This window comes from Mus musculus, chromosome 16 (assembly GCF_000001635.26).
Source record: "Mus musculus strain C57BL/6J chromosome 16, GRCm38.p6 C57BL/6J".
NCBI lineage: Eukaryota > Metazoa > Chordata > Mammalia > Rodentia > Muridae > Mus > Mus musculus.
This window is the reverse complement of record NC_000082.6, coordinates 65,099,466-65,107,192: the sequence shown is the minus strand read 5'-3', so window position 1 is coordinate 65,107,192 and position 7,727 is coordinate 65,099,466. Positions and strand designations below refer to the sequence as shown.

At 43.9% G+C, this 7,727-nt stretch overlaps 1 protein-coding gene across 1 annotated transcript in view; it reads left to right on the top strand.

Moving 5' to 3' along the window:
* The first annotated feature begins 1,408 nt into the window (after positions 1 to 1,408).
* Htr1f (5-hydroxytryptamine (serotonin) receptor 1F) overlaps positions 1,409 to 7,727 on the top strand; it is a 181,056-nt gene continuing 174,737 nt past the window's right edge. Inside the window, exon 1 of the mRNA NM_008310.3 lies at positions 1,409 to 1,568. The gene's annotated coding sequence lies outside the window, so the exon portion shown is untranslated. The remainder of the gene's footprint in view (positions 1,569 to 7,727) is intronic.

The following is a 7,727-nucleotide window of genomic DNA, read 5'->3' as shown; positions in this document are numbered from 1 at the left end:
TTTATGGCTGTCACTAAGAAGATTTGTTGTACAATATGCTGGAGGTAAAACCGAGATGGTCAATACAATAGCAAGGAAAATGACTTCACTCTACACCGAGTGTCATAAATCTCAACTTCCGCTGTATTTCCTAAATAAGTAGCCATATATTTATATTGACATATATTTATAAGGGATGGGGCTAGAGCTATGCAATTTGAAACAGGGAAGTGAGTGTTAGGAAATATGGAAAGGAATGAAAATGGGAGGTAAATGCTAACACTGATCTGAAATCGCCACGATTCAGCTAACATTTACCAAGTACAGAGTGCCAGGCCTTATGCCTATAGACAGCATCTCATTTAAATATATGATGCCAGGGAACAAAGTTGGCATCACCAACAGAAGGAACATGAGCTGGAAAACACAGGCTTGGTTTATAAGGCAGATTTCTAAAAATTCACTTTGGATCATAGGAAGCGCGGGCATGGGAGAGAAGAGCAGAAAGTATATCTCTGTGATAGGGTTTTCCCAGAAAGATAAATCTACAGTCAGTCCTTGGGTACAACTCTATCGTGGTTGGGTCCACCATTGGACAGTGGGTATAGCTCTGCCCAAGAAAGTCTGTCCCTTATTGGCTCCCAGTGGAGACCTGCTTAAATTTTGCAAAATGTCTACCTTCCAGGAAACAGCCACATTCCAAGGTCAAGATAGATTTTGGCAGTTCCTGGCAGGGTGATGAAACCCCTGTAAAGAGCTATGAAATACAAATCTGGAAAGAAAGAAGGAAGAAGGAGGAGGAGGGGAGATAAATAATAGCAAAACAGCAAAGGTCAAATACCCTTTCAAGGTCACATCCTGGGAAAGCAATGGAGGGAGTTTTATTCCAAGATGTCTCTGGCATGAACCACCAAAAAGAAACTAAATCAACCTTGATTCAGTACCTTACCACCCCCCACCCCACCCTACCCCCGCTTCCTTTGCCCTCAACTCCATTTTTTTTTTCAAGAAATGCCTACTTTGTGAAATTGTGAGTAAACAGATCTCGGGGCCACCTACTAAGGCACTCTCCAAAATTGTTGCCTAAAATGCCTTTGTACCCGTCATCTGACCCTCGCTTTATTTCCACCCATCCTTAGAGGTTTTAAGACGCAAATGAAGGAAGGAGTCCGTCCAAGGATGAAAAGTTAAGGGAAACAAGATCGTTTTCTTTAAGCTATTTGCAGAAAGGTGCTTCGCATCATTTCCAGATTTCCCGAACAGATAATCTCCAAGGTATCAGTGGAGTTAAAAGGACGGGACTTTTTCCCTCCCCCTCCCTTCTCCAAGCATCAGTCCAAGGGGAGGGAGGGGACGAAAGAAGACACTGGGAGGAGGAGGAAAAGTGGAAGAAGCTAGAAGAGCGAGGTGCTGAGGTGATCCCCGGGGCGTCGGCCCTCGAGTGGACTGGCGTCTGGAACCCGCCCTAGAGCTGCGCCCCAAGCTGCAGCGCGCATTCAGCTCGCCACCCAAGAGCAGCCGGGACGCGCTGTTGTCGCCAGAGAACGACCGCGGCGGGCTAGGGACCAGAGCCCCTTAGCTTCGCTCTGGTGAGTACGCGAGGCTGCCCTGGGCACCGGAAAGCGCGCGGCGGGCGGCGGGAGGCACGGGATGGTCCGGCCCGGAGGCGGAGGTGTAGGGGTTGGGGATGACAATTCCTTCCCCCCTGCTACTTTGATGGAACCGCAAAAACTGAAGCTCGCTTCCCGAGGGCTAACTTTGAGGGAAAGGCAGGATCCTGGGTGGAGCAGGTGGTCTTCAGTGCATGAAGGGACCTGGTCCCAGACTCTGGGGAGAGGTGTGGGTTCCAGACCGTGACGCCAACATCCTAGTGAGGATGCAGGTATCCAGTGAGCTTGCCAAGGGTAGAAGCTAGGATGTGCAGAAACCCAACTAGAGGTCAGGAGTGTCATCGAATCCATCACTTGGTCATATCTGGAGATGGATCAAACAGAAAATGATAAGATCTGTGTAGGAGTTTGGGGAGGTGTAGACAAAAAAGCGTTGGTAGTTTTCCAACTTTACTTCCCGTGGGTCGGGACAGATGAGGTAAAGCTCCAAGCAGACCCTCACCTAGCTCCACAAAGTCCCTAGCTGCTACAGGAACTTGCCTAGGAAAGATTTGTTGGTCTCTTCTTGTTTACAGGGACCAATAGGCAAAGAAAAGGAAGGGATGGCAGAATGAGGGGCCATCCTCTTGTTCCTGGTGCTTGTATCCAAAAGGGGCTGAAAGACCCTTAGCTGCATGCCAAGAGTGAGGAATGAAAGAAAGGAGAGAAGCAAGCATATGCCCAGAGGTTGGCAGTTGGGCTGCCTTCGGTGTAGAATTTGGTTTGGCCACTGGGTAGGAACATGACTGAAATGTCCTGGCATGCATCTGAAGAAAACACTGAGGTAAAGACTTGTTTTCTCCTATAGCTAAGTGGTTCCTGAGGATGTCAGTGATTAATACAGGATGATGATGAGATGAAGGGTGGTAATTGAAGAAGGAATAAACAGGTAGCCTGCCCAGCCCTCAAGTTTTTCTGGAGAACCTAAGTCATTGTCATTCACCTGCATTTTAAAGGTGCTAGTGCCCAGACCCACCCACCCCCAAATGTTTTCAAATGAATTATATTTCTATCCCGTTTACATATACATCTGTGAGCCTAGAGTTGATGATCAGCAATATGGTGATATTCACATTTGATTTGCCCTAAATGTCTGTTTATGGGGAGACAGACGGAAGGAACTTGGCTGTCTTCCATTGAGGGAACGACAATCCCACACAGCTGAGGGAGACTGAAGAAGCAGCCCTTCTCTATGGCTTTCAATGACCCCCTTCTCCCCAGTCTGTAAATTTAAGGGCAAGTGCTAATATCGCTACTCCCAGCTTTCTCATAAGATGAAGTAGTCCTTGCCTTTGCCCATCTTACTCAAACCTACCTGCTCAGGGTCAGTTCCATAAGGAAAACTGTTGCTTGCTGAGCTCGCTCAAAGGTGGTCTTTTCATCTTTGTGTAGGGTGTTCTTCAAAGAACTAAGATGTTTCTGGACAAAGGCTGTCCATACCTGCCTGGTATTAGTCATGAGTTTCCAGAAGTACCATATAACTTAGTTTCCCATTTTTATCAAAGAAATTTTAGTAAAATTTCCCACTTACTCCTTAGTTAATGTGTCATATGTTCAAGCTTCATCCACTTAGGCTTACTGCAGAGCTAATGGCTATATGCACCACAGAAGCTGTTCCACTCTGACAGACCACCAAGGGCTTTGTTTATTAGGGTGAAGATGTAAGGAACAATGCAGGGTTTGCCCCTTGCTTCCTCAGGGGGACTCCACGCAGAGCGCTGAATAGGCTCTTTTTATTCTTTAAGATAAATAAAAACACTCAACTTGTTTTTTAGGAGTTCTTAGATAGGTTGTTCTTATAAATGCTACCACAGAAGTGATCACAACAGCTCATCTCTCTGTAAGGAAATGCCTTGTTTTCACAAGAAATTTGGCACGTGTGGTTTTTTCCAGAGGCTTCCCAACATTAAAACATCTTCATGGAAAGTACAGATGTTGAAAGTTCTCTTCTAGCGAAAGTGGTCTCTTCTGAAATGGTTAGCTGTCACTGAAACAATTTCAAGGATGTCTGAAGGACACTCTCTAGGATATTATTACAAAACAAACAACATAAAACATAGCAGACACATTTTTTTTTACATCTATTTTATGTGCATGGATCTCTGTTCTCGATGGGCTTGTGGTACTCACAGAAGGCAGAAGAGAGGGTCAGATTCCCTGGGACTAGATTGACAGATGGTGGTGAGCTGCCACCTAGGTGTTAGGAATTGAACCTTAAGTCCTCTGGAAGAGCAACTAGTGCTTTTAACTGCTGAGCCATCCATCCTTCGAGTCACTGAACATAATATTTTTAAATCGATGGCAGGATTCTCTTCTTCACTGTCAATTTCATAAGAGGGAGCGATGCTTTTTGAGCAGAAAAAAAAAGTGACACAATGATTGCTACCAGGTCATGTGATCGCTATGGAGATATCTGTTGTCATCCAACACAGACCCACATAGAACCTTGGCCCCTGTGCTAAAACAGAAATGATACAGCCACTGGAAATTATAACAAGAAATGTTTCAGAGCCAAGGGAGGCACATAAGATGGCCAATATGACATCAATGCGTACGCCTGAGTATTTGAGAGTTGAGACTGTTTGGATCTGACAACCTCCCAGTTCCTTCAGGGTCTTATCTTCTCTCAGCTATGATTTGTGGCCTTTTAACCCACAGTATGGGATTTCCCTTTGTTTCTGTGTATGTGGGAAGCAAGAAAGGGTTTTTGTTGTTGTTGTTGTTGTTTTGTTGTTTTGTTTTGTTTTGTTTTTCGGCAGGAAGTGTTTTACCAGGATACCCTTAGTGTGACACACAGCTCATCCGCGGGGAGTTAGAATCCACAAGGAGGTTGTCAACGTTGCTTAACATAGTCTTTAGCCAGGGGTAACCCCTGAAAGTGTGAGAAGCAGTGGAGTTTAGATGTATTCAGAGATAAAAGAAGCAAGAATTGACAGACTGGTACAGTTGGTGACAGAAGGAGAGGAATCAGAGTTCCTGCCAAGGTGTGTGCGTTCAGCCTCTGGAGAATACAGTAGCTGCTGAGCAACATGAGAGACTGGCAGGGACAAAGCAGTTCCACGGGCTTCATGGACATCTTGACACAAGCTTCACGGGGTAGTTGGGACAGAGTTCAGAGGAAAAGTTATAGTTTGAGATAAAAATGTGAATCACGCATACATAAATGGCATGGAAAACAAGTGGGAAAACAAGAAAACATACTCAGATCATCAAACAGTCTAGAACAGTCCAGAACATTGAAGACTGTAGGACCAAGGTAAGAAAACTAGGGAGTAGCAATCAGAGACATCAAAAGATAAAAAATACATTAAGAAGGAAGAAAGTTCTTACTAGCTATGTCCAGGGCTGCAGAAGGGTTGAGTGATGTGAGGACAAAGAATTATTGGAGAATTTAAATGACCCTCAGGTTAGTCAACTTTCCATGACTGTATCAAAATAACTGAGGATACAGTACAGGGGAACACCAAGGCCAAGAAGTGGGAGTGGGTGGGTAGGGGAGTGGGGGGGGGAGTATGGGGGACTTTTGGGATAGCATTGGAAATGTAAATGAAGAAAATACCTAATTAAAATAAAATTAAATTAAAAAAAATAACTGAGGATAAACCAATTTTCAGAGGTTTCAGTCCCTGTTAGCTGAACCCTGTTGCTTTGGGTCTATGATAACACAGTGCATCCATCACGGAGGGTGGGAGCTGTTGGCATTTAGTCTAGGCTCTGCCCCACAGTTGCCTGGCAACAGTCAGGTGTGTCTGACTCACTATAAAAGGGGATGCTTGCCCCCTCCTCACTCTCTTGCTCTTGCTCTCTCTTCTTGCTCCTGCTCCCTCTCTCTCCCCATTCCCCTCCCCACCTCTGCCTTTCTCTCAAACTCCTCTGCCCATGCCCTGAATAAATTGTATTCTATACTATACCATCGAGTGGCTGATACCTCATGGGGGAAGGGATGCCTTAGTACAGGCTGCAAAGACACCCCGTCCCCCACACCATACTGTGCCTCCACCAAGCATATTCATTCCTTTCTTATCTTTTTATAAAACACAGCAGGAGCCCTTGTGGTAATGTGGAAGCAGACATGAAAAGAGATTGGGAGCCAATATCCCATTCAAGGAAGGGCATATCACCACTGACCTAATTTCTTCTCTGCCCACATTCTCAAGATTGTGCTATCTCCCAGTAGCCCTCAAGGAATAGATGTGTCTTGGGGGACATTCAGGATTCAAATTGTATCTCAGCTGAGACAGGGTGGTTTTGAGATCAAGCCTAACCCATTGAGAGCTTGAGATCAAGCTAGGGTACACAGGTAGCCTAGATTTGAAAAAAATTCTCACACTCTGGTACCCTTCACTTTGTTTACTTTTTTGAAAATCTCATATATGAGTACCATGTTTATAATATCTCCACCTCTCTCCCTCCCCCTTCCAGTTATAGCACTTCCAGCAATGTTCATGTGAGTCATTTCAGTCAAAATTATAATGATGATGAATGATTAAATATTGATTCATAACATTGAACAAAAGTTGTAAGCCTACTGGTTCTGATTTCAGGGATTTTTCTTTGTCATGAAGTTATATTTACGTAAATTAATATTTTTTTCAGAGTTGAGCAAACAATTGCAAAAACATAAATGCTTCTCAATTTTAAAAAAAGCTTAATAAATTATTAATATCTATTCAGTGAAAAACTATCCAGCATTAAAATTATTAAGGCAACTTTCTATGGACTAAAAAAGGATAAAAAGATTTTCCAAATATATTCAACATGAAGAAAAACAATCAGACTTTGTGCATTATGACTAACACAGAAAAATAAGGTTATACCTGACACCTTGCCAACAAATCAGCAGCCAGCAATGGTTTGGCTCCTTGTAGGAAAGACCGGGGTGGGGGGGGGGGGTGTTGGTGGGGGAACATAATGGAAACTGAGGATCAGGGAAACAGGGCTGGCTTTTGTTTTGTTTGCTTTGTTTTGGGTATTTTTTTTCTGTATCACAGATATTCTAGTGAGGTTCATTTATTCTATAATTTAAAAAAAATTCCCTCCCTCAATTTCAGTAGCCCATGGGTGTTTTCCAGTTCCCAAGTGTTTGAGTGGTTTCTGTCACACTGAATTTCTAGTCTTATTCCATCTTCTATTCTCTTGTTCATTTATTTACTCATTTACATCCCAAATGCTGCCCTCCCTCCAGGTCTGCCCCCTCACAAAGTCCCTCCACCCCATCTCCCATCCCCCATCCCCTTTACCTCTGTAGGGCCACTCCAGGGGTAGCCTATCTTAATTGTCCTCTGAGAGGCTCTACACAGCAGCTGACTGAAACAGATGTAGATACAACATTAAATGAAGGTCGGGGACCCTTATAGAAGACTTGGAAGAAGTACTAAGGCCCTGAAAGAAATGGCAACCCCTTAGGATAGACCAACAGTGTCAACTAATCAGGACTCCTGGGAGCTCGCAGAGACTAAGCCACCAATCAAACAGCATATATTGGCTGGACAGAGCACCGACCCACACATCCCTACCCCCTCCCTGGCACATAGACTTTCTTGTCTGACCTCAGTGGGAAAGGATGCACCTAACCCTCCAGGATACTCAGAGACTTTTATTTTGTTCAGTTTTGCATTCTTTTCAGTTTTGGTATGTGAACACAGGAACTTGCACTTGCTAGGCAACCGTTCTGCCCCTGAGCAACACTTAATGCCTTTGAATTATAGGCACAGAGTTACCTATTCAAAACCCTAAATAAAATTTTATGCATAATTCTGAAACATGTCATTTAAAATAATAAGAGGAAAGAAAAGATGTGGTGGTGAAAAAATGAATACTATATATAGCGCAAGTCTTTGAGGAGTTTTCAAAAGGTAGATTAAAGGTAGCTGGGGGGAGAGGGGGAGCCGTAGAGGTTTGGTTTTAAAATGGGAGTGGTTATTGCCTAAATTAAACTACAACAGAAGGAACAACCGACTTTAAAGAAAATAATAATGAAAAGGACAACAGCAAAGCAGATTCCTTTAGCAGGCTGTAGGGGTGATATTCCAGACATTTGTAAGAAAAAAGAGCTACCATGTCTAGCTAGGAACATTGAGAAAGGCACTGTCTAGCAAC